The 26,428-nt window shown below is 42.4% G+C and overlaps 1 long non-coding RNA gene across 2 annotated transcripts in view; it reads right to left on the bottom strand.

The window, feature by feature from the left end:
• LOC122563126 overlaps nucleotides 1-26,428 on the bottom strand; it is a 73,059-nt gene that overhangs the window by 13,111 nt on the left and 33,520 nt on the right. The window contains exons 1-2 of one of the 2 annotated variants that reach the window (XR_006315490.1): nucleotides 11,242-11,380; nucleotides 10,446-10,487 (exon numbers count right to left, since the gene is read on the bottom strand). The exons of the other annotated variant lie outside the window; for it this stretch is intronic. This is a non-coding gene — a long non-coding RNA (uncharacterized LOC122563126). Of the gene's footprint in view, nucleotides 1-10,445; nucleotides 10,488-11,241; nucleotides 11,381-26,428 lie in introns of those variants that run through there. 2 annotated transcript variants of the gene reach the window in all.

Raw genomic sequence — 26,428 nt, forward strand, 5'->3', positions numbered from 1 at the left:
TTTACTTTCTCCCCACCCCCACCCTCCTCTAGCTTATCTCTCCATGCTTCAGGCTCTCTGTCTTTATTCCTGATGAAGGGCTTTTGCCCGAAACGTCGATTTTGCTGCTCCTCGGATGCTGCCTGAACTGCTGTGCTCTTCCAGCACCACTAATCCAAAACCTGAAATTAAAGCACAGAACTAATCTGGAAATATTCCCATTGTCTAGAATTTGTCATGGAGAAATATCCCTGCAACCTTGGTTTAAAGGTTACAGCTGTGGGTAAAGGGTTAAGATAAACAGTGATGTAACTGATAATATAATCACGACTTAGAGAGAATACTCAGCGAGTTGAAAATGGACATAGGAAGGGAAACAGCACTCTGTATTGGACTATACTATTTGCAAGCAAAGTCATCACAGTCCCACTCTCTTATCAGAAAGAAAAAGAGAGTGATGATGGTTTAAACTAAGGTCCCTCAGGCAAAGGGAAGGAGAGTCTTTCATGATAACCTCAGCCAGTGTAATAATCATCCCCAGACTGTTGGCATTATTCTGTATTGCAAACCAGCCAACTTAATATTAGGTGGGGTTAAAATTACCTTACTAAGTTTCTGCTGGTGTAGAAAATAGAAAGACAACTAAGAAGTTCAATACCACAGGGGGCAGGTACAAACTAAGCATTGATGTGTGGACAGACTGGACATCGATTCACTCCTCCATTCTAGAGCTTGCCTCAGGCTAAATCTAAAATCACCTCCGTGTGGTCAAGAAATAGAGTTTTATTTTTATTCATCCATGAAATGTGGGTTGGCATTTATTGTCCATCCCTAGTTGCGCAAAGGGCAGTTAGTGGTCAACCACATTGTTGTGGGTCTGAAGTCAACATATAGGTTAGACCAGGGGAGGACAGCAATTTCTTACCTGAAAGGTCATTAATGAGACATCAGGTTTTTCCCTGACATTTGGCAACGATTTCATGGCCATTATTAGACTCTTAATTACAGATTTTTATTGAATTAAATTCCACCATCTGCCATGGGAGGATTCAACTCCAGGTCCCCAGAACATTACTGGAGTGTCTAGATCAATCATCACCTCCCAGGCCTGAGTGCCGTTAATCAGGGGATGCCATGCTCTCCAGACGTGAATGGCCAGTTGCGTAGATGTAGCTGTCATGTATGTTACATAGTGAGAGACCTGTCTGTTGCTGGGTTAATATCAGTGCAAATGGGATGAGGCCCTGAAGAGGTCATTAATTGACTATGGGCTTCAATTGGTGGCAGGGCAGGAAGACTGGACACGGGCTTTCCTGCCCAGAACTTAATTCTAGAGGAGATAGGAAGGCTAAGAGTTTCCATTTGCCATAATCTTACCTAATTATACACCCCTTCCCACTTCCAAGCTCACCACCAGTTAGATCTGATGCTTCCACCCATGGACTGTAGGGGACTATTGTCTCTATGTCTTGGAGTAAGCTTTGACAGCAGCAGTGTGAAAATTCCCAAGACAGCAGAGTTTAGGTACATCCAGTCAAAAGGGAGACTCGTGCTGTTTTAATTCAGGTTAGCACTTTCAGGTAATTTGATAGCCAGTGTTAACCTAACCACTTAGCAGCCATTATAATGGCCCATTATTATAAGAACAAATTTAATTTTAAAGTTTACTATTTTTTCATGCATGTACTGGCATAACACAAGCATTGATATTTTAATCAACCTGTTATGACACCTCTGAACCCAGATTGGACTTGAACACTGTGCCACAAGAACCCATGTGACATCTGCCGATCATGATCTCAAGGACTTTTACTTCCACTGAATGTGAGAGGACCTTTCCTATGGCATATTAATACTCACTAACATAACCACCATTCCACAAATGCAGAGAAAGTTCAGTCTCACCTTTTGGAATGATAGCATCCCAACAGTGCAGAAAAAAGTCATTTAAGTCCATCAAGCCTGCACTGTCCCTCTGAAAAGCATCCTACTCAGACCCATCCCCACAACCCTACATGGGACTTTACCCCATCGTAGCCTTCTGGCTACTAAAACACAGATATGATTTGGAGATGCTGGTGTTGGACTGGGGTGTACAAAGTTAAAAATCACACAACACCAGGTTATAGTCCAACAGGTTTAATTGGAAGCACACTAGCTTTCGAAGCGATGCTCCTTCATCAGGTGATTGTGGAGGGCTCGATCGTAACACCAGTGATAGTTTCACTTCTTTCATGTGTAAATCACAAAACCCTTTTTTTTTAAATTGCATTCTCAGGTTAGCTGTTAACAATGGTGATAGCTAGACAATATGTTGAAGGTGTTAGCCCCCTGTGATAGATTGCTAACATGGCCAAACAGCAAGGCATGCTGGGTATGTTGGCCAAATAACACCCTGAAGTCACAAAACCCACTCACCCGACACTGCGCAAACACAGCAACTAGATGCTAATTATATTAGCAACATGTAAAAGGCAAACAATTATCTTGGACAAACATATCCCCAACAACTTACCCACCAAACAAAGGAGGGATCAGACAGAAAGGCACTGGGTTCTGCTACACAAAGAAACAAGCAGTAGCAAGTCATCCAAATGATTGATAATGTTTCAAACTATTAAGTCAGTCTCCCTGATTGGCCAGAACTATAGGATGTTCCAAAAACCATCCAAACAGGTATAAAAACAGAATTCAACTGCAGATTGCTCTCTTGGACCTTCTGAGAAGACCAGCCTGTTCAAAGGAAGGTTAAAATCAACTCGGCGAAAGTGGATACTGCAGATGCTCGAGATTAGAGTCAAGATTAGAGCAGTAGTGGAAAAGCACAGCAGCTCAGGAAGCATCTGAGAAGCAGGAAAATCGATGTTTCAGGCAAAACCCCTTCATCAGGAGAGTCCTGCTGACAGTCTAGAGAGACAGAGGAAGAGAAAAAGCAGCTTTGCAGTCCCACAGAGAGAGACTGACTGTGCAAATCTACAAGAAACTGAGGAAATATTGGAAATTGAAAGGCTGAGTAGGATTAGAGATAGGTAATGTTTTGTAGTATTGCAACTTGTTTCCTAATAAAGTTTTTTTTACCAGGATGTTGTCTGGTCTGGAGGGAAGGTCTTATGAGGGAAGGCTGAGAGACTTGGGTCTCTTCTCATTAGAAAGAAGAAGGCTAAGAGGGGATTTGATAGAGACATACAAGATGATCAGAGGATTAGATAGGGTGGACAGTGAAATTCTATTTTCTGATGATGGCATCAGCTTGTACGAGGGGGCATAGATACAAATTGAGGGGTGATAGATTTAAGACAGATGTCAGAGGCAGGTTCTTTACTCAGCGAGTGGTAAGGGCGTGGAATGTGCAACTCAGCCACATTAGGGAAATTTAAACAATCCTTGGATAAGCACATGGATGATGTTGGGATAGTGTAGGGGGATTAGGCTTAGATCGAGGGCCAAAAGGCCTATTCTATGTATTGTTCTATGTTCTAAGTTGGGACTGTTTTGCACTGGTACCAGTTTATAGTGATTTGACTGCTTCAGTATTGTAGGACACCTAGGCATCTGGTTGGAGTTGTCGGACTTGTTTTAAGAAGAAACTAAACAACAACCCGATGAGTAAACCCCCTAACCTGCACATCTCTGGACAGTACATTTGGTCATGCATTTAAGGTGAGGGGGGAAAGTTCTAAGGAGATGTGAGGGACAAGGCTTTTACACAGAGTGTGGTAGGCGTCTGGAATACCCTGTTAGGAGAGGTGGTGGAGGCAGATACAATAAGGGCACTTAAGAGACTTTTAGACTAGCACATGAATATGCAATGAATGGAAGGATATAGACCAAGGGCAGGAAGAAGGAATTAGTTTCATTTGGCATCCGGTTCAGCACAACATCGAGGGCCAAAATGTCTGTTCTTGTGTGGTACCGTTCTATGTTTTCCAGGGCAATTTAGCATGGCCAATCCACCTAACCTGCACATCTTTGAACTGTGGGAGGAAACCCACACAGACACAAGGAGAATATGCAAACTCCACACGGACAGTCGCCCAAGGCTAGAATCAACCTCATATCCCTGGTGCTGTGAAGCAGCAGTGCTAACCACTGAGCCACCACACCACCCAGTTTTCATGGTTGTACTGATCTGCTGTCAAAACAATAATCCCTTGATCCTGTGCAAGCAAGTGGAAGAACAGTCTGCAGTGTCTAATTAAAAACTTAACAAAGGGGATTGATTAATACATGCTCCTGACTACAAATCAGAAATCACCTTGAGATGACATTCAGTTCAACATAAAATAATCAGGATGACCTGACCTGGTTGTAATTATATAGTAATTAGTGCCTCACTCTCTTGAGCTGTTTGGTATTACTGGCACATGGAGTTTCTTTTTGTGGTGTAAGGACATTTGGATGATGCTTCCTTACAGCCTTACACTAGATTACCAGTTTGCAGCCAACCTGAAATTAGACATGCCAAATGCACAGAGGATGGGCAACATATGTTCGGTCTCAATGAAAGTGACTTCAGTCACACTGAAGCCAATAAATTTGAACACTTTTTTTCTAACAAACAGTTCCTGTGTGCCACGTTGCAACTTTTAAAAATCTTTCATGGGCTATGGGCATTGCTCGTGATACTTGTTGCACATCTCCAACTGCCCTTGAGAAAGGGCTAAGCTACTAATGACTGCAGTTTATGTGACGTGGCTACACCCACAGTGCTGTGAGCCAGGGAGCTTGACCCAGCAACAGAGAAGGAATAGCAATATTACTCCAAGCAAGAATGTAACACTAGCAAAAACTTGCAAATGATGTGTACTAGTCCGACCCTTCTTGTTTTCCTCAATATGACCACTGTGTGCTTTTCCAAATTTTATTGACTTTTTTTACAGTTTTTCCCTCTGGGAAGTCCAAGTGGTGCATGGCCTGGAGGATAATTTACCATTTGTTTTCTCACGTATCCATTGCCCTGTCCTTTTAAATAAATACAAGTGTTTTATGACTATATTGTCAAGCTTCGAATGATCAAAGTGAGTTTGACTAACTTAAGCCATTATCAAAAGCATCCTGTAGAGGTCACTGTTGTAGCTTTATTGTTACCTCAGTGAACTCCTAATAGACTATCAATTTTCTCGCAAAACTTTTAAAATTAGTGTTTGAATCATCTCTTTTGATTCGAATTTGTAGAATATTCAGTTATCCTCCCCAAAATAATGTTGCAGTTTAATGTTTAAAAATTACGTATTACACTGTATTCAGAAGAATGAAATTGGTAATGAGACTCCCAACTTGTATGCTGTTAAAAATTACACAATACCAGGTTATAGTCCAACAGGTTTATATAGAAGCACTAGCTTCCATTGGACTATAACCTGGTGTTATGTGATTTTTAACTTTGTCCACCCCATTCCAACACCGGCATCTCCACAACTTGAATGCTGTAACTGCTTTGTAATTCTGGTACATGTAATTTTCATGTATATCAGGATTTCAGGATTTTAACTTGTCTTGATTGTGGGAGCGTATTGTCGAATCCCCACACACTACTCAGCACATTTTAAATGTTATTTAGTAGATTTTCGGCCACCATCCTCTTTCCTGATAGTATAGTAAAGGGTCTGTTTGGTCTACCCTGGCAAAGGAAAACCATTTGGTGTCACTCATGAAATAAAGCTTTTGTCTTAAATAAGACATTAGGCAAAAGTGAGGACTGCAGATGCTGGAGATCAGAGTCAAGTTAGAGTGATGCTAGAAAAGCACAACAGGTGCAAAATTGATGCTTCGGGCAAAGGCTGTTCATCAAGAATTCCTGGTGAAGGGCTTTTGTCTGAAATGTCAATTTTCCTGCTCCTCGGATGCTGCATGACCTGCTGTGCTTTTCCAGCACCACTTTAATCTTAAATAAGACATTGTTTACTCCATGATAGCAACTATGCATTACCTTAATATAATTGAGATTATTACAGATATTACAAAGAGAATCTTACTCTTTCAAGATCCTAAGCTATTTTCTCTCGCATCGATATGACTTCATAATAGCAGGTGGTCTTAAGGCACTCTTCAGCATTAACCCCTTCAGATCCTTACACTCTTTTACAACAGGTATTGCCGAGAGTGCGATGTCACTCACTATCTAACCAGTGTTCCACAAACCCAGGCTCAGCTCAGTCTCACTTTTCCACGGGTCTCCTGTTTTGCGCTCAGAACAATAACCATTTCATCCTATTAAGCAGATGGAAAGAAAATGTCTCTGTTCCGGATTAAGTCTCTGACAGGTTTGTAGGAATTAACCACACTCAGACATAGATACACAGCTGAACAATACAGGGAGCTGATAGTGGCTTCACTTATGATTTGTCTGGCATAGACAGCTAAACGTTATCAAAATAATTCAGGAAAAATTGCTTAGCCTCACCATTCTTTGGAATCTCTGATAATCATCCAAATGGAGTTTTTATTGAAGGAAAGCATTTACAAAGAAATGATAAATACATTTATCACCAATATTTACAATTGCTGGTGTAGATACAAGTACAAAAATATAAATCTGCAGTGTGTGGCAATGACATAAACTAAATAACAACTTCATGCTTTTAATGTGGTAATTACATTGCACATAGTTTAATGGCAGTGTACCAAATGTGCTTTGGCAGCAAGATATATAATGAGAGGATAGCAGAGAATGTATTACATTTTAAAGACCAAAATAATTGATGAAGAAAGGCAGGAAAGAAAATAAAAGGGAAGAAGTAAAGAGAGGAAGGAGGCTGTTGCAAAGCGACATTAGGATCTGAAAGGGTTAGACAATGGTGTGCCTTGAATATCCCTTCAAAGGGACTTGGAGGGACTTGTGCACACAACACAGAAAGCTAGCACACAGCTGTGGCAAGTAATCAAGAAGGCTAATAGAATGTTGGTCCTTATTTCAAGGGGGTTGAAGCAAGTCATACTGCAACTGTACAAAGCTGAAAAATGTGTTGCTGGAAAAGCGCAGCAGGTCAGGCAGCATCCAAGGAGCAGGAGAATTGTCGTTTCGGGCATAAGCCCTTCTTCAGGCTTATGCCCGAAACGTCGATTCTCCTGCTCCTTGGATGCTGCCTGACCTGCTGCGCTTTTCCAGCAACACATTTTTCAGCTCTGATCTCCAGAATCTGCAGTCCTCACTTTCTCCTCTTTGCAACTGTACAAGGTACTAGTGACACCCCATCTGGAGTACCATGAGCAGTTTGGGTTTCCTTATCTAAGGAACAACATTATTTCATTAGAAGCAATTCATAAAACTGTGGGGGAAGAGTCCTTGTGTTTATTTAAGTCTGAGATAGATAGTTTTAGATCAGTAAGGGAATCAAGATCTCAGAGAACAGGCAGAAAAGTGGGACGTGAGGAATGTCAGATCAGGCATGATTCTATTGAATGACAGCAGGACTGAGGGGCCTAATGGCCTACTCTTATAAGTATCTGGTGATGTCAAATTGGCTTGGTGAAGAAAAGATCTCGAAGCAGTGAGACCAATCATCCAGCCCTTCTTATAGTTCTGTGGCAATGTCAATCATAGCAGGGTAATTTGTACTTACTTGCGAACATGCATTAAACTACATCTTGTTTAAGACACAAGATTCTTCTCATTAGACAAGCAAGAGGTTTTCCTGTACTACACCACACTCCAGCTGTCACCATAGATTCCTACACAAAGGAAAGACAATAACAGTAAACCCACTCCAAGCTGAGCAAAAATACAGAAACCCTCACCCATCATGGCATCAATGGTGAGAATTTCTCATTCAAAAGTGATGGATCCACTTAGGGAGTGTGTTCCATAGCTTAGGGTCTTTGTGGCTAAAAGTATGGCTATAGATGATGAAGAGATGAAAGTTGGGGGTGCAAAAGAGGCTGGAACTGGGAGACCTCAAACACCTTGAAGAATTTTAGGACTGGTTAGAAAGTTACAAATAGGTAGAGAACAGAAGGTACATGCTGTCTGTCCCTCCCATCATGGTGAAACTCAACATTATGGCAGCATCTCCTGCACTGCCAGCAGTAATGTCCAGGCAAAACAAATCGTTAATTCCTTAAAGGAAATCAGCATAAACAAATACAAAACTCCTGTCTAATCCCTAAAGATAATTGACTAAGTTCATAAAGATCACAGTAGCTGGGAGACACATTGGCAAATACTCCACTTATGTAAATTTTGATGTTAGGTACTTATCTAGCTCTACTTTTGAATGTTTACAGAAATGTCTCATTTTTTACAAGCATCTGACAACCTTTTCAAAAGGTAAAAGATCCTCCTTAAGACAAAAGTCTCCTGAAATCTAACCAGGTTCTTCCCATGTCTGCGTGGGTTTCCATCGGGTGCTCTGGTTTCCTCCCACAGTCCAAAAGATGTGCAGGTTAGGTGGATTGGCCATGCTAAATTGCCCGTAGTATTCAGGGATGTATAGGTTAGGTCTGTTAGCCATGGGAAATGCGGGGGTCGGGGTCGGGGTCGGGGAAGGGGTGGGGATGGGATACTCTTTAGAGGATTGGTGTGGGCTGATTAGTCTGTTTCCAGGCTGTAAAGATTCTAAGAATTCTAAAGGTTCTGAGCTTGTATAATGCTTCTCGATGTCTCTTTGACTTGGTTGACCCAACTTCAATATCCTCAAAGTTAACACCATCAAAGCTTTCATGTAACCGAAGACCTTCAAGTTAATATATATACTAGATTAGATTACTTACAGTGTGGAAACAGGCCCTTCGGCCCAACAAGCCCACACAGACCCTCCGAAGAGCAACCCACCCCCTTACCTAACACTACAGGCAATTTAGCATGGCCAATTCACCTAACCTGCACATTTTTGGATTGTGGGAGGAAACTGGAGGAAACCCACGTAGACATGGGAGAATGTGCAAACTCCACACAGACAGTTGCCTGAGGGGGGAGTTGAACCTAGATCTTTGGCGCTGTGAGGCAGCAATACTAACCACTTGTGCCACCGTGCCACCATGCCTATCGCTTCTGTAAACTTGCTCTGGGACTTCTACATCACCCCAATTTGAGAGGGCCAATACTGGACACACTAGATGAGAATTTAATTAATTTAAAGTCCTGCATTAGTGAATCCAAATCAAAGGTCTTCTATAGAACAATATAATAGAACGGATGTTGGAAATCTGAAATAAAAACAGAAAAAACTGGAAGTATTCCCCACGTCAGGCAACATCTGTGGAGGGAAGTAACATTCTAGGACACACACATTTCATCACCAGCAGAACCTGATATTTTATTTGAATTTTTAAAAGGAATGCTGCAGAAACCCAGCAAATCTCACAGCAGCCCTGGAGAGAGAAAGAGTTAACATTTCCAGTCAGTATGGCTCTCCTTCTGAACTCATTCAGACCATCATTCAGACAGTTCTAATAAAAGACGTCACACCAGACTTGTAACATTAACTCTGCTTCTCTCTCCACAGAGCTGCTGAATTTCTCTCACACTTTCTGCTTTTATTTCAGATTTCCAGTGTCTGTAATATTTTGAACTTATTTGAATATTCTACTTATCTTTTCCATTTCCTCCCAGTACAGACCACGACACTAAGTGACTCACGTACAATGGACTTAGGGGTTTTCATTCTTCTTCTCTTCAAAAGTCAAGAGGAACTTTATACAGCTGATACAGTGAAACATGAGTCCGGTTCCTCCAGGACCAAGCTGCTACTTGGATGGCACAAACTGCACAATTATATGTGCAGTATGATCACAATCCTGCATGGCACAATTAGTCCTGCCCATGTGCAAAATATTCTATTTATCTAACTAAATTACTTCTAATCAGTATTTTCTGATTTATTTAGCTGTTTTTAAAAAGAACAGATCAATTTTCTTGCTGTTCTATACCATGGACCTTTCCCCTGCAACCTGCCCTCTTATTTTTCCATAGGTTTCTGGTTGGAGTGATTACCTTCTTTAAATACTCATTGCCACCTGTTGATTTTCTGGTTTAAGAACGATGAAATGATTTTTTTCAAAAAAAATAGAGAAAGGCCAAAATATGCTGATCAATGGGAAGGGTGGTTCATGACATCTGTTTTATTGCAGCTGCCATCATCCTGTTAGTGGAAATCTGTGTCCAACTGTATCAGTGCAAAAGTTACTTTTAAAACGAGATATTGTCTGTTGCTGGCTTGAATACCATGACAAGGAGCTCAAGCTTCAATTTCCCACAAAGCCTTGTAAGAAATGACTGGCCTGTTGTGTAGTAGTTGGGTTAAGGTGAGGCCTGTTTTACATTAGCTTAACTCAGCTGAAGGTTTTTTTTTACCCTCTGGGCTCCTGATTAGCATTCAGCCATTCACTGTGCATGGGTGGAGTTACGGCTAATGCAGGAGCCAAGCCTGGCTGCACTGTGCCACGTATAGTAAAGCCAGCTTCGCCTTGTTGTCAAGGTTCAATCAGAAAGAACATCCAAAGTGTGAATTAACTCAAATTTGACTCACTGCGGGGAACCACGTTACAGGATGCAGTCGGTGGCTTAGCATCTGGGGGAAAGAGGGGGAGTGGAATTAGAGCTGTTGGTTTTTTCAAAGTGCCACAATGAAGAATTAAACTCCAGAGCAGATCAATGTAAAAAAAATTGTTTTGCCTCAACCCAGGTTTGCCAGAGAACCTCTCTTGACTCACTGCACTGGGAAATGTCATATATTTGCCTGAATGATTTCATTTTAAATCTCCCATTTCTTGATTGTGTGCAAAATCGTTGACCCAGAGGAGTTGTCAGAAAGAACAAACCTTTCCAAGGCCTCCTACACATCCTGTGACAAACAGCACAACCCAAACAGTCTACGTCATACCAGAACCCTACCAACAGCCATCTGATTGGCCTTCATTGTAGCCAATAAGGAGGGCACTCCTTTTCTTCAATAGAACAAAGAAAAAGTACACAGTTCTGCTTAGTGAAGGTCAAGAATTTGGTAATAGATCCTTCTGTTTATGCAAAATACTTCAAATGACAGAAGCAACTGTTGCATCTGAATAGGAGCAGTCCTTGATTTTTTTTTTGATCAGAATCCAGTCACTTGTAACTAAAATTACACACCGTAACCCATTCAGTTCTTCAGCTGCCTTTCCAGTCTGCCACGTCTATGATTCCACCTTCACAACACAAACTGAACAGTAACACAATACAGTGTGTCTGATTTTTATCCATATTGCAAGAAATCTGCAATGGACAAAACGTTACAGACAGAAAATATCGTCTACATTGTATCAAGCCAGTATAAAAGTTGGACATACCTGAATTAGGTATTTATTTCAGCTGATCTGCAATTCACTTCAGTCATTTACAGTGTTGAGGTGAAGAACACAGAATCGTTAAAGAAAAATGTATACCCTTAAAATAACCACACAAACAGTATTAATTGTCTCGTTATATTTGCTCAGAAACAGAATACAAAATGTTGTTCACATTTCTTTGTAATTTATTTAATTCTTCAGCCTCATGCTTTATGAGAGCATTTGAAGGTAATTAGACTGGGCATACTTGCCATATTGAAGTGATAGTACACACAACACTTAGACACCAAAGAAATTGCTCTAGTCGTTGGGGAAAAAAAGGCCATCCATTGGCAATGAATTAAAGTTGGTGAGTTGTAAAAATCTGTTTTTTTTTTATATTCTTCAGTCATTTCTTTCAGAATAAATCTTGAATTTTTGAACTGACTTTACGTTCATTTCACTGTTACATACATACAAGAGCAAAAGTAATTACTCAGTCCAGGGCTTATGCCGAAACGTCGATTCTCCTGCTCCTCGGATGCTGCCTGACCTGCTGTGCTTTTCCAACGCCACTCCTTTCACCTTTGACTCCCTGTCAATCAAGAATCTATTTAGCTCAGCCTTAAAATTATTCAATGGTCCTGCCTCAACAATGTCTGGAGGAGAGAGTTTTACAGACTAACAAAAACATTTTCATCTGCATCTTAAATGAGAGCACCACAATAGAAAAATGTCCTTTCAGCATCCATTCCATCAAGTCCTCTCTGGAACTTGTATCTCTCAATAAGATCAAAGTTAAAAATCACACAACACCAGGTGATAGTCCAACAGGTTTAATTGGAAGCATACTAGCTTTCGGAGCGACGCTCCCTCATCAGGTGGTTGTGGAGGACGCAACTGTAAGGCACAGAATTTGATAGCAAAAGTTTACAGTGTGATGTAACTGAAATTATACATTGAAAAATACCTTGATTGTCAGTTCCATCACACTGTAAACTTTTGCTATAAATTCTGTGCCTTACAATTGTGTACTCCACAACCACCTGATGAAGGAGCAGCACTCCAAAAGCTAGTGCTTTCAATTAAATCCGTGGACTATAACCTGGTATTGTGTGATTTTTAACTTTGTACACCCCAGTCCAACACCGGCATCTCCAAATCATCTCTAAGATCATGTTTCATTCTTCTCCACTCCACTAGACAGAAGTCCATCATTCTTGACAAAACAACCCCTTTATCCAACATGAGTCAATCCAGTGATTGTTCGCTGCATGGGCTTGCAATGCAATTATATTGTTTCTAAAATAAGGAGATCAAAACTGTACAGAGTGCTCCAAACGTGATCTCCCCAACAATCTGTACAATCTTAGAAAAACACCCTTTCTTTGATATGCCATCTCCCTTGCAATAAATGTCAACTTACCATTTGCCTTCTTAATCATTTACTGTGCCTATATTCTCACTTTTTGGGATTTGTGAACTCATCAAGGTGACAGAAGTGGTTTGAGGGAATTGAGCACATCAAGATTTTTGGTGCAACATAGCAATGCTCGCTCCAAGCTGTCCCAGGAGAGCATATCTGTCCTCCCAGTGAGCTAGTTTTAAATTTGGCATGCCAGACATTCTGTGGTCTCCTTTCAGAGGCATGACCAATTATCAGCAAATTACAGGCCAGTTTTGTACCATCAGCGTGGAGTGATAAAACTGAACTGAATGGTAACACTCATACATGTCAAGGTTGTGGGTTCAAGTCTCACTCCAGAGTCATGAGCACTAAAATCTGGGGAGGCATTCCTGTCAATGCTAGTCCCTCAGAAGCATTACATTTTGGAAGGATCGTTAAGCTGAGGCCTAGGCTCCTTTCTTGGGTGGAGCCATAAGTTCCCTAAGCACTGTTTCGAAGAACATCGGGGAAATTTTCTTTGCTCACTTCATCAAAAATCACAAAAGAAAAGAGATTTTCTCACCATTACTATGTTTGCTCCTGTGGGATCTTGCTGTGCATGAATTAGTTGCCACATTTCTTGCATCTAAACAATGGGTACACTTCAAATTCTACTCCATTGGCTAAAAGCTGTGTTGAATGTCCTGTCCTGGCATGGTGAGGGGTACATTAGAAATGCAATTACATCTTTCCTTGAATTAAGACTAACAAATGCATTTCAAAAGTCAGACATTCAAAGTAGCTGCAGGTTTTTACTTTGGGTTTAATTTGAAACCCTGGTCAATAGAGTTTGAAAGTCTGTACCTCGGCTTCCACTTATATTCTACTTATTTCTGCTCACGTACGCCACTTTGTATTTTCCATACACAATTTTAGAATTCAAAATATTCTGATGAGATGAAAACAGCAATCAATTGCTTAATATTTAAAAATAAAGAGGCACGAACGAGGTCAGGGCTGGTCATCGTGCTCGATAAGCTCACTGACAGTCAGTTGTGAAATCTGGCAAAGCAATCCTAGCTGCTGTTTAGCTTCAGAAATGATCGTTGCATTGCTCAATTTGTTAACTGGCGGTTTAACACTAAATGAAGGTATCGCTGTAACCCCTTCATTACCAGCAGGGAATAGGCCCAACATTTCTGAAATGGGAAAATATGTTTTTGGACCTGGTTTCATAATAATAACAGTTGATGGTTCGCTTAAACTCACAGCCGTGCTTGATTATTATATTGCAGCCATTATCAAAAACATTGAAATATAATCAGCAACAGAGGACTGTAACTGGTCAGTGACAGAAATCCTGGGGCCATGGCCTCTTTAACTGGGTGCTGGTGAGCCTCATGGCTTCAGATAGAGATCCCTTTGTTTAGTGGTGTGAGGTTTAGTGATAGGGGGCTCATCACAGCTTGTGAAAATGTGTAGGACCTAGTTGATGGAGGGCATTTTCAAAATGTTTTCCTGGGATCAGGGTGTCGCTGGCATTATTGACCATCTCTAATTTGTCCAAAGGGCAATTTAAGAGTCAAACACATTGCTGTGGGGCTGCAGTCACATGGAGGCCAGACAAGAGCAGCAATTTCCTTTCTTAAAGGACAGGAGTGAACCAGATGAGCTTTTTCAACAATCAACAATGAATTCTTGGTCATCATACACAGTGTGGAAACAGGCGACTCAGCCCATCAAGTCCACACCAATCTTCTGAAGAGCAACCAATCCGACCCACCCCAACATTTCCCATGGCAACCACATCTCTGGACACTGTGGACAATTTAGCATGGCCAATCCACCTAACCTGCACATCGTTAGGGTGTGAGAGGGGACCAGAGCACCTGGAGGAAACTCACACAGACACAAGAAGATTGTCTGTGTGGAATCTACACAGTCACCCAAGGCTGGATTCAAACCGGGAACCCTGGCACTGTTAGGCAGCAGCACTAATCACTGAGCCATTGTAACACCCAATCATCAGACTCTGAATTCCAGATGCCTTTTTGCATTGATTTCAAGTTCCACCATCTGCTATTAATGGTATGATTTTAATCCAAGTCCCCCAAACATTACCGGGGTCTCTGGATTAATAATCCAGTGACAATAACACTCAACCATCACCTCCCAATTCACCATCTGAGATTGTACATGTGACGAAAAGTTGTCTCAGGGGTACAATGGTGCAGATTATTTCTGTGAAGTCCTGTGTGTCCCCGAAGAGAATAATTCCAAGTGAATCTTTATTGGGCCTCCCTCTCTCTTCAAATGTTTAGCGAAATGATGGGAGTGTGCACGGTGCAGATTATGAGGATTTCTGATCTAAAATGGCAACTGAGGAGTTAGGATCTGTTTATTGAGAGGGGCCCAAGAGCAGAAATAAGCAGGTGCTTCAAACACCCATAGACCCCTTTCAAATTGGCACAGGGTTAACGAGGCAATAACTAGCTCTATTTTGAAGCCCCATTTAATCCAAAAATACAGTAAAATAGTAAGATACCACATGCAATGTAACATGCAGTTCCCCCAGTGATAAAATATCCTCGCCTAGATCCTTAGAGCAAAGTTCTCAGGCTATTGTTTAAGTGATGACCATGAATCTTTTGCACCATGGCATCTATCGTCCCTGGATACCATTCACTCCTCCGTACGTTGTTCTCCTGAGTTAACATCTGACAAACGAGCAGCTGAACACCAGTATACCGGCTGTCTTGAGTCTAGCATGGCTCTTATCTGCTTTTTGTTCCACCTCATTCAGCATTCCCTCGACCACTGTTGTATTAATTATTCCTAAACCCGACTCCCCCATTGCTGCATATTTGATCTGGATCCTGTGTGAATTAAAATCACATTTAGTAATATCCTATAGTGTTGACCTTATCCTTTCCTTCAGTGGGATATAGTCTGAACTGTAATAATGGTTTTGGAAGGTTGAGAATTGTTAATACATTTTGTTTCGTCTTACTTTCCTGTAATGACACTCGGCAGCAGGAGACTGACTAATGCTGATTGTAAATGTTGGCTTTATACGCCAAGACCCTTGACTTTTCTTCATGCAGTGTGGTCGCATTAGGGATGGTGCTTTATGAGGGAATTTTCATGGGGATAATCTCATTGTGATAAACTTACTGTGGAAGCGCTATGTAGAGGAGTCCTCCCGCTCCAACCTGAATGCAGCTTCTTCATTGTACATGCCGTTTTCTCTTTAATGGGCAAACCAATCCTTAGTTGATTGCACTCCTTCCCTGAGTCAAAAGATGGTCTGCTCAAATCACACTGTGACTTGGATGTGATGTTAACCCAATGCCCTGAGTGCCCTCATAGGAACAGGCATAGGCCATTCAGCCCCTTGAGTGTGGTCCATCATTCAATTCCCTCTCAAGGGCAGCATGGTAGCTCAATGTTTAGCACTGATGCTTTACAGTGCTGGAGATCCGGGTTCAATTCCAACCTCAGGCAACTATGTGTGTGGAATTTGCAAATTCTCCCTGTGTCTGTGTGGGTTTCCTCCCACAATCCCAAAATGTGCAGATTAGGTGGATTGACCATGTTAAATTACCCATTGATTGCAGAGTAGGAGGGTTAGCCAAAGGAAGTGCAGGGCTATGGGAGTGGGTGTGGATGGGATGCTCTTTGGAGGTTCAGGGTAGACTCGATAGGCTGAATGGCCTACTTCCATACTGCAGGGATTCTATAAGTAATGTAATGGATTGTTGGGCACTGCTTTGAACACACTCAGGAGAGATTTTTCCTGACTTGTTCTACCTCTCAATAAACTGGTCATTATCACATGGCTGTTTGTGGAAGCTTGCTGTGTGCATATTGGCTGCTTAATTTTCTACATTATAATAGCAACTGCACTTCAAAGATGTTTCATTGGCTGTAAAACACTTTGAGATGTCATGTGGTCACAACACTTTAACCAAGTACAAACATTTGTTTTGAATTAGAGCCAATGGAGACAACCAAGAATGTACTGTATTGATATTAATTACACATCACACCCCACAATGAAATAGAAATGTAAGACGGATTACCATGGGGATCGGCCCTTTCAATTCACATTTTTTCCCCCTCTTTCACTCTATATTTTGTTGGGGTGTGTACAAACAGCTTATACTGGTAAATATCTGAAACAACTTCGTCTGCGCCTGCTACAGGATAAACAGCTAATTTCTCTGTTTTCTGCTCCCTGTTCAGTCCGGCATCTTTTGAAGTTACGACAGTGAAAACTATCGGGTTTTTTTGCAAATGTTTCACAGCAATTTGTATTTGCCCACAGCTGCTGTGGACCTCTAACTGGGAGATGGCGAACTGGTGACTTCAGCATTTGGCCCAGCAGATGACCATCATTTGTCAGTTTGGAGTGGGCATATTCTTTTTTCCAAAACATACTTCATTCATTAAACCTATCAAAAAGTATATTTTGTAACAGTTTGACATAATAGAAAGTGTAAAAAAGGTCTGTTTCTTTCCGTACAAAATGATGCACATTGAGGTACACCCTCACTCACTTTTTACATTTGCAATATTTATTTCTGGTCAAACGTACAGTCCACGTGGCTCTGTATGGTTTCCAAACACCCCCACCACAGAGTTTCAAGAGCTTTGGAAAGGACTTTGACATTTCATGTGATTTTTTGTTTAGAACTGGGAACGTGATGGCTTTGAGTAACAAAAAAGATTGATGAGGGCAGAGCAGTAGATGCGATCTATATGGACTTCAGTAAGGTGTTCGACAAGGTTCCCCATGGGAGACTGATTAGCAAGGTTAGATCTCACGGAATACAGGAAGAACTGGCCATTTGGATACAGAACTGGCTCAAAGGTGGACGACAGAGGGTGGTGGTGGAGGGTTATTTTTCAGACTGGAGTCCTGTGACGAGTGCAGTGCCACAAGGATCGGTGCTGGGTCCTCTACTTTTTGTCATTTACATAAATGATTTGGATGCGAGCATAAGAGGTACAGTTAGTAAGTTTGCAGATGACACCAAAATTGGAGGTGTAGTGGACAGCGAAGAGGGTTCCTGAAGAAGGGCTAATGCCCGAAACGTCGATTCTCCTGTTATTCCTGAAGAAGGGCTAATGCCCGAAACGTCGATTCTCCTGTTTTTCCTGAAGAAGGGCTAATGCCCGAAACGTTGATTCTCCTGTTCCTGAAGAAGGGCTAATGCCCGAAACATCGATTCTCCTGTTCCCTAGATGCTGCCTGACCTGCTGCGCTTCTCCAGCAACACATTTCCATCTCTGATCTCCAGCATCTGCAGACCTCATTTTCTCAGCGAAGAGGGTTACCTTAGATTACAATAGGATCTGGACCAGATGGGCCAATGGGCTGAGAAGTGGCAGATGGAGTTTAATTCAGATAAATGCGAGGTGCTGCATTTTGGGAAAGCAAATCTTAGCAGGACTTATACACTTAATGGTAAGGACCTAGGGAGTGTTGCCGAACAAAGAGACCTTGGAGTACAGGTTCATAGATCCTTGAAAGTGGAGTCACAGGTAGATAGGATAGTGAAGAAGGCATTTGGTATGCTTTTCTTTATTGGTCAGAGTTTTGAGTACAGGAGTTGGGAGGTCATGTTGCAGCTGTACAGGACATTGGTTAGGCCACTGTTGGAATATTGCGTGCAATTCTGGTCTCCTTCCTATTGGAAAGATGTTGTGAAACTTGAAAGGGTTCAGAAAAGATTTACAAGAATGTTGCCAGGGTTGGAGGATTTAAGCTACAGGGAGAGGCTGAACAGGCTGGGGCTGTTTTCTCTAGAGCTTCAGAGGCTGAGGGGTGACCTTATAGAGGTTTACAAAATTATGAGGGGCATGGATAGGATAAATAGGCAAAGTCTTTTAAAATAGGATAAAAGCAAATTACTGCGTATGCTGGAATCTGAAACCAAAAGAGAAAATGCTGGAAAATCTCAGGTCTGGCAGCATCTATAAGGAGAGAAAAGAGCTGACGTTTCAAGTCTAACTGACCCTTTGTCAAAATCATTTCCCTGGGGTCAGGGAGTCCAGAACTAGAGGGCATAGGTTTAGGGTGAGAGGGGAAAGATATAAAAGAGACTTAAGGGGCAACCTTTTCACGCAGAGGGTGGTACGTGTATGGAATGAGCTGCCAGAGGAAGTGGTGGATGCTGGTACAACTGCAACATTTAAGAGGCATTTGGATGGTTATATGTATAGGAAGGGATATGGAGGGATGTGGGTCGGGTGTTGGCAGGTGGGACTAGGTTGGTTGGAATATCTGGTCAGCATGGACGGGTTGGACCGAAGGGTCTGTTTCCATGGTGTACATTTCTATGACTCTATGACTCTAAGTGTAAGAAGCAGGGTGGGAAGAATGACCAAGGTGATGGTCAGGGGTTGAGCAGAGGGAGAACAGTTAAAATAAAGGGTTTTAAGGTGCAAGACCATAGGTGATCATGGGACAAATGAAAAAAAACAAAAGATGTACTTTGAGGAGATGTGGCAGGATCTGGAATAACTGATGGCAGAATTAAGCAAAATAAAAGAATTGGATTCAGAAAGTCATAGAGCACAGAAACAGACCCTTTGGTCCAACTCTTCCATGCTGAGCAAGTTTTCCAAACTAAACTAGTCCCACTTGCCTGCATTTGGCCCATATCCCTCAAAGGAGAAAGTGAGGTCTGCAGATGCTGGAGATCAGAGCTGAAAATGTGTTGCTGGAAAAGCGCAGCAGGTCAGGCAGCATCCAGGGAACAGGGGAATCGACGTTTCGGGCATAAGCCCTTCTTCAGGAAGGGCTTATGCCCGAAACGTCGATTCTCCTGTTCCCTGGATGCTGCCTGACCTGCTGCGCTTTTCCAGCAACACATTTTCAGCCCATATCCCTCAAAACCTTTCATATTTATGTACCTGTTCAAATGTATTTTAAATGTTATAACTGTATCTGCATCTATCACTTCCTCTGGCTGTTCAGTTCAACATCAACCACCCTCTGTGTGAAAAAGCTGCCCCTCAGATCCCTTTTAAATCTTTCTCCTTTCACCCTTTAGTTTTGAACTCCCCAATCCAAGGGGAAACAAACCCAAACTATTCACTTTATTTTATGCTCCTCATGATTTTAAAAAACCCTATATGGTCATTCCTCAACCTCCAACACTCAAGTGAAAGAAATCCCAGCTTATACAGCCTCTCAAACCCTACAGTCTCTGTAAAATGCTTGTAAATGTTTTCTAAACCCTTTCTCATTTAATAATATCCAAAGAGATGAGAGAGAAATAAAAACCCGTGAAGAGAAATGGAACAAAATGGATTGTGATCCTGGAAACTAGCTGCTCCTTCACTGTCACTGGGCCAAAATCCTGGAATTCCCTCCCCAGTGGTATTGTGGGTCTACCTACAGCACGTAGACTGTGGTGGTTGAAGAAGGCAGCTCACCACCACCTTCTCAAGGGCAACTGGGGACAGGCAATAAATGCTGGCCAGCCAGTGACACACATCCCATGGGAGGGTAAAGCATTGCACAGGTAAATGATGAGGTGCCATTCCTCATACTTGTTTTGACTTACATTGGAACACTGCAGCCCGTCAAGAAAAGAATGATGAAGGGAGGATGGAAAAGTAAAAATGACACATTTGTCCTGTCTCTGCTGTACCTGATAAAGCAACTCATCAAGGACTACAGTGAAATGACCTCCACATGCTTCAGATACCCACTGGATAAATTCACCAAATCAGTTCTTACTGTCTCAACATCTGTTTGTGAAGTTTGAATTTCTGTCTGATAGCGTATCGCGAAATCTTGTATTTTCTTGTATCGAGTCGTTTGGAGGGATTTCCACCATGGGGCTAAGCCGATTCTTCCCAAACTCCATGCTTTAACTAGCTACCCTCCCCCTATGCCTCCCAATAAAAGTGGTTCCAGCTCCATCTTGCCATACATTGTTCTATCACCTGGCAAAGGTCTGTCAAATGTCCGGCATCCCTCGTGCCTGCGGCACCTTTAAGAAGCCACTGTGCGCCAAGACCAACATTGACAATTCGGTGTTGCCCCTCATTGGCAACGTAATGGCACAACAGCCACAATGTCACGCTGCTTATATTATATAGCCAGCACTATCTCGTATACATACCTCCATTCTCTCCCTCTCATCACTGCTTAACCACTATATCACACACTCTACCTGCCCTTAGGCACATCCCATCTGACCACCATCTTAGTCAGTGGTATCCTGTCCCCAAAAGCCACTGTAGATTTGCAACTTGACATTGTTCCATTGGGGGATATCATATCCATGGGAGCAATCAGATAATGAGTCGAAAAGTGTGATGCTGGAAAACCACAGCAGATCAGGCAGCAGCTAAGGACCAGGAGAGTCGACGTTTCGGGCATAAGCAAGGCCAAAGAGCTTTTACTTAGAGAAAGACATAAGCCCATGAGAAATAGGAGTATAAATAGGCCATTCAGCCCTTCCCAGGACAAAGCGAGCCTGCATTAGCACTGCCCCTCTCTCATCCCCTACAGATGGAAGCAGAACTTCCTAAGCAACCCACACATTCGGAGGGGCCCTCCAGCAGCTATGAGCTGCTGCTCCTGGACTTTCCATCTGTCCTGGTCCTCCTTCATCGTTTACACCTTTTGAGGCTGGCAGCCAGCAGCAGCAGGGCCCCAGACTCTCAATGGGAATGACCTGAAGTGGGAACACAAGGAGCAAAAGAGCTTCTTAGCTCACAAAACAGTCATCAATGGCATACCGGCAGGTGAGGGCTGTACCTACTTCAACACACAGTGAGATGTGCTGTCCACAGGGAAATGAAGGATGTGTCTCCATCATCTAGCCACAATCAGATTCAGCCTGTGCAACATCTTGGTGCTGGCCGACCACCCGCGTCATGGAGAAGGGAGTACCTGTTGTGTTACAACACCCTTCCTGCCCAAAATCCACATCGAAAGCTCAACTTTCCACTGCATTCAGCACAGACCGTCGTTACGCTGACAATGTAAATGGTGAAGTGATGTTGTGCGGATCACATAGAACCTTCTAGAAGTCACATGAATAATAGTTCCCCTTTGGCCAGCATCAAACCTTTTGCAACATTATTGCTGCCAACTTCACTATCATTGAGAACCCCAAGTTAAATTTGTATCAACAATCGCAAGTTGCAAATCATCTTTGATCTGGCTGCTCCCCACTTTCACGCTGCAGACATTAACACATGGACAATTAAATGATCACTGAGCAAATGTGTTGGAGTTTGCAAATGGCTGCTTTGTGTTTTTGTTCCCTTGATGTCCTAGTGTCCAGTGAACATGGATCCTGCACTTTTCTGCACACCCACACTGTGCATCATCCTAGTTATTTTCTAATAGCACTTCACATTGAGAGAACTGAAAGTGATGCAGGATTGTAGCTTGTGCCTGACACCATCAGTGCTAGACCTCTGGCACTCTCATAAAATTGTAGAGGTCGACATCACAGGAAAAAGCTTATTCAGGAAGATCCCAAACACTTTGAGAGAGTTCATCATGAACATCCAGAGGTGGCATCAAGGAGTCAGAGGGGGGCACAAAGGTCCCATCATCTACCCAAAACTCCAAGCTGTCCCACATGTGGTAGAGCTGTACTTCACACATTGGACCTATTATCCACTTTGGAACCCATCAAAACAGAATGGAAACAGGTTAGCTTCAATCCTAAGGGACCATCTAAAACAACTTGTGAAGCATTGAAACAACAAATAAACCCATGATGTGGAGATGCCGGTGTTGGACTGGGGGTGTACAAAGTTGAAAATCACACAACACCGGTTTATAGTCCAACAGGTTTATTTGGAAGCACTAGCTTTCGGAGCGCTGCTCCTTCATCAGGTGGTTGTGAAGGAGCAGCGCTCCGAAAGCTAGTGCTTCCAAATAAACCTGTTGGACTATAACCTGGTGTTGTGTGATTTTTAACATCATTATCCCAGTAACATACAATCCTGCATTTGTATAAATGTTAACATCACAACATTAAAATAACATCCGTGTTCCATATTTCTCACCATTTCCCATTGCCAAAATGTCCTCCCCATCATTGTGTCCTCATGATAGTGGGTGGATTTCTGACCAGTGAGGATGGAGCGCAGGTGAAGGTGGAACTGGCTGAGCTGACTGTTTCTAAAGCTCCCAGAATGTAGCTTTCTGTCAGCAGATTTCCGCTGCACATACTGGGTATTGAATCTGGCTGGATATCGGGCAATTATCAGAAGTTGCTATGTTAATATTGGCAGGATTTTCACTAGGATTTCCAGACTAGGAGAGATTTGGGGTTCAGATGTACTGCTCCCACCTCCTATCTTGACACACACACATAGACAAAGGCATTAACACGCATAAACACATTTCAGGCAGGGCACACAAGATGTCAGTCTAGAATTCCCTTCTCTATTCCACAGGTGTTCAGACCAGCTGTAAGACTCTTATCTTTACCCAGACAGAACTGAGTTTATTTAGCACAGACTGGAGACTAGACCTTGATTTCGCCCTGTTCTGTTTGACTAAGCTGATCACATGGTCTTCCAGATTAAGAAGGGCTGTGATAAGGTAAAAGTGATTGATTGATTGTTCCTACTGTTCAATGGCATAGCAACAAATTTTAAACACAGTCACAAAAAGGAATTAAAGGGAAAATAATGGCGATAACAGTTATAATGTGAAAGAAAGGCTTGCATTTTATGAACGCCAGATAACCCACATTGTTCTGCAGACAATGAAGTACTTTTGAAGCATAGTCACTGTTATAATGTAGGAAACGCAGCAGATGTTTGAGCACAGAAAGCTCCCACAAACAATAATGTGATATTGACCCAATAATCTGCAATTATGTCACAGGCAGGACAGGGTAATGAAGATGGCATTTGATCCACTTGGTCAGTGCATTGAGTGTAGGAATTGGGAGGTCATGTTGCGCTGTACAGGACATGGGTAAGGCCACTTTTGGAAAACTGCATTCAATTTTGGTCTACCAGCTGTAGGAAGGATGTTGTAAAACTTGAAAGGATTCAGAAAAGATGTACAAGGATATTGCCAAGTTTGGAGGGTTTGACCTATAGGAAGAGACTGAATGGGCTGCGCCTATTTTCCCTGGAGTGTCGGAGGCTGAGGGGTGACGTTATAGAAGTTTATAAAATCATGAGAGATATGGATAGGGTGAATAGCCAATGTCTTTTCCCTGGGGTGAGGGAGTCTAAAATTAGAGGGCACAGCTTTAAGGTGAGAGGGGCAAGATTTAAAAGAGATCTAAGGGGCAATTTTTTTACACAGAGGGTGGTGTGTATATGGAATGAGCTGCCAGAGGAAGTGCTACAGGCTGGTGCAATTGCAACATTTAAAAGGCATCTGGATGGGTATATGAATAGGAAGAGTTTAGAGGGATATGGGCCAAATGTTGTCAAATGGGACTAGATTAATTTAGGATATCTGGTTGGCATGGACGAGTTGGACCGAAGGATCTGTTTCTGTGCTTTATGACTCTATACTGCTAAGTAAGGGAAACATGTTGGTTAGAACACTGAACTAATTCCCTTCTTCTTCCAAGTGGTGCCATGCAATTTTTACCATCCACTTGAAATTGCAGACAGTCTCATCTTAATCTCTTGACCAGAAGAGTGCAATGTTGCAGAAAACTTTGATAAAAACAAAATACTGCAGATGCTGTAAATATGAAAAAAATACAAACAAAAACAAAAAAAAACAAGAAGAGAAAACCCAAGCGGTCTGAGAACATTTGTGAGGAGAGAAACCGAGTTAACGTTTCGAGTCCAAATTGAAAGCAGGTTGTGTGCAGTTCTGGAATTATAGAAGGGGATATGACAGCAGTTGAGAGGTTGCAGAGGAGATTTACCAGGAAGTTGCTCAGGCTCGATAGTTTCAGTTATGGAGAGAGGTTGGATGGACTGAGGTTGCTTTCCTTGGAGTAGAGAGACTAAGAGGGGACTGAGATGTATGATACTATGATGGGCATAGGCAGGGTAGACAGGAAGAAACCTTTCCCCTGATGAAAGGATCAATGACCTGGGGTCATAGATTTAAGGTCAGGGGCAGCAGGTTTAGAGGAGAGGTGAGCAAAACCTTTTTCACCAGCATTTGATGTTAATCTGGAACTCACTGCCTGTCAAGGTGGTAGAGACAGACAGGCTCATAATATTTAAGAAATTTGTTGATGTACAGTTGTGCTGCCAAAGCACACAGGGCTATGGGCCAAGTGCTAGAAAATGGGTTTAGAATAGTTAGGTGGTTGTTTTTTTGACTGGCACAGATATGACGGGCCGAAGGGCTGTCAAACTTTAGAATTAGAATCCCTACTGTGTGGAAACAGGCCCTTTGGCCCAACAAGTCCACACTGACCCTCTGAAGAGTATCTCACCCAGAACCATTCCCCTCCATTTACCCCTGATTAATCCACCTAACCTATACATCTCGAAACACTACGGACAATTTAGCATGGCCAATTCACTGACCTGCACATCTTTAGATTGTGGAAGGAAACCAGAGCACCTGGAGGAAACCTGGAGGACACGGGGAGAATGTGCAAACTCCACACAGACAGTCACATGAGGCTGGAATTGAATCCAGGCCCCTGGTACTGTGAGGAACAGTGCTAACCACTGACCACGTGCCCCCCACTCTATAACTCTCTGACTGTGTGAATCTATTTCAGAATCCTAGAATGTTTTGACACTGATTTTGCATTTTTCTGGAGACATCAAAGCACTCAGAAGCTTTCAAATGCTATTGCAGCTTGTTCAATTTGTGGAAGAGATCATTAGTGTTTAAATGTGAGCATTAGGCATCAGAAGTGATAATGAGGATATCAGTGCAGCCTCCTACGTGTTATTATGGGAAAAGCAAACAACACATCTCATTGCTGATTTTCAATATTTTCACAACTAAATTTTTCACTTCCGTTTTTCTTATTCATTCATGGGACATGGCTGTCGTTGGCTGGACCAGCATTTATTGTCCATCCCTAGTTGGCCCTTGAGAATGTGGTGGTGAGCTACTGTTGCAGTCCACATGCTAAAGGTTGACCCGCAACGCCTTTAGGGAGGGAATGTCAGGATTTTGATCCAGCAACCCAGAGAGGGAACAGCAATGCCTTTCCAAGGCAGGATGATTAGTGGCTTGGAAGGCAACTTGCAGGTGGTGGTGTTCCCATGTATCTGCTGCCCTTGTCCTTCTAGATAGATGTGGTCAAGGATGTAGAAGGTGCTGTCAGAGGATCTTTGTGAATTTCTGCAGAGCATCTTGTGGGCAGTACACACTACTGCGACTGAACATTGGTGCTGGAGGGAAGGTCAAGCAGCAGTGGTTTGATTGATTCTTATTGGAGATGGCCAATGTTTGATGTTTGTGTGGAACAAATATTGTCCAGGTTTTGTTGTATTGACTGCTTCAGTAACTGAGAAGTCATGAATGGTGCTGAACGTTGTTCAATCATCAGCAAACATCCCTTACTCCTGATCTTCTGATGGACAGAAGGTCATGGATGAAGCAACTAAAACCGATTGGGCCAGAGGAACTCCTGCAGAGATGTCCTGGAGCTGAGATGATTGACCTCCAACAACCACAACCATGTATTTTTGTTACAGGTATGACTTTTATTCATCAGACTTTTCAGAATCCATCAAACCAGAGCGAAAGCCAAATATTCTCAATCCGGGGAGACAGCCCCACAGAAACCTTAGATATTTTCACATAAATGATATACTTATTTACATGTTATTGTTGATAAGGTGTTAATATTTTGTTGCTGTAAGAACAATACATTTTGC

This window comes from Chiloscyllium plagiosum, chromosome 26, assembly GCF_004010195.1.
Source record: "Chiloscyllium plagiosum isolate BGI_BamShark_2017 chromosome 26, ASM401019v2, whole genome shotgun sequence".
NCBI lineage: Eukaryota > Metazoa > Chordata > Chondrichthyes > Orectolobiformes > Hemiscylliidae > Chiloscyllium > Chiloscyllium plagiosum.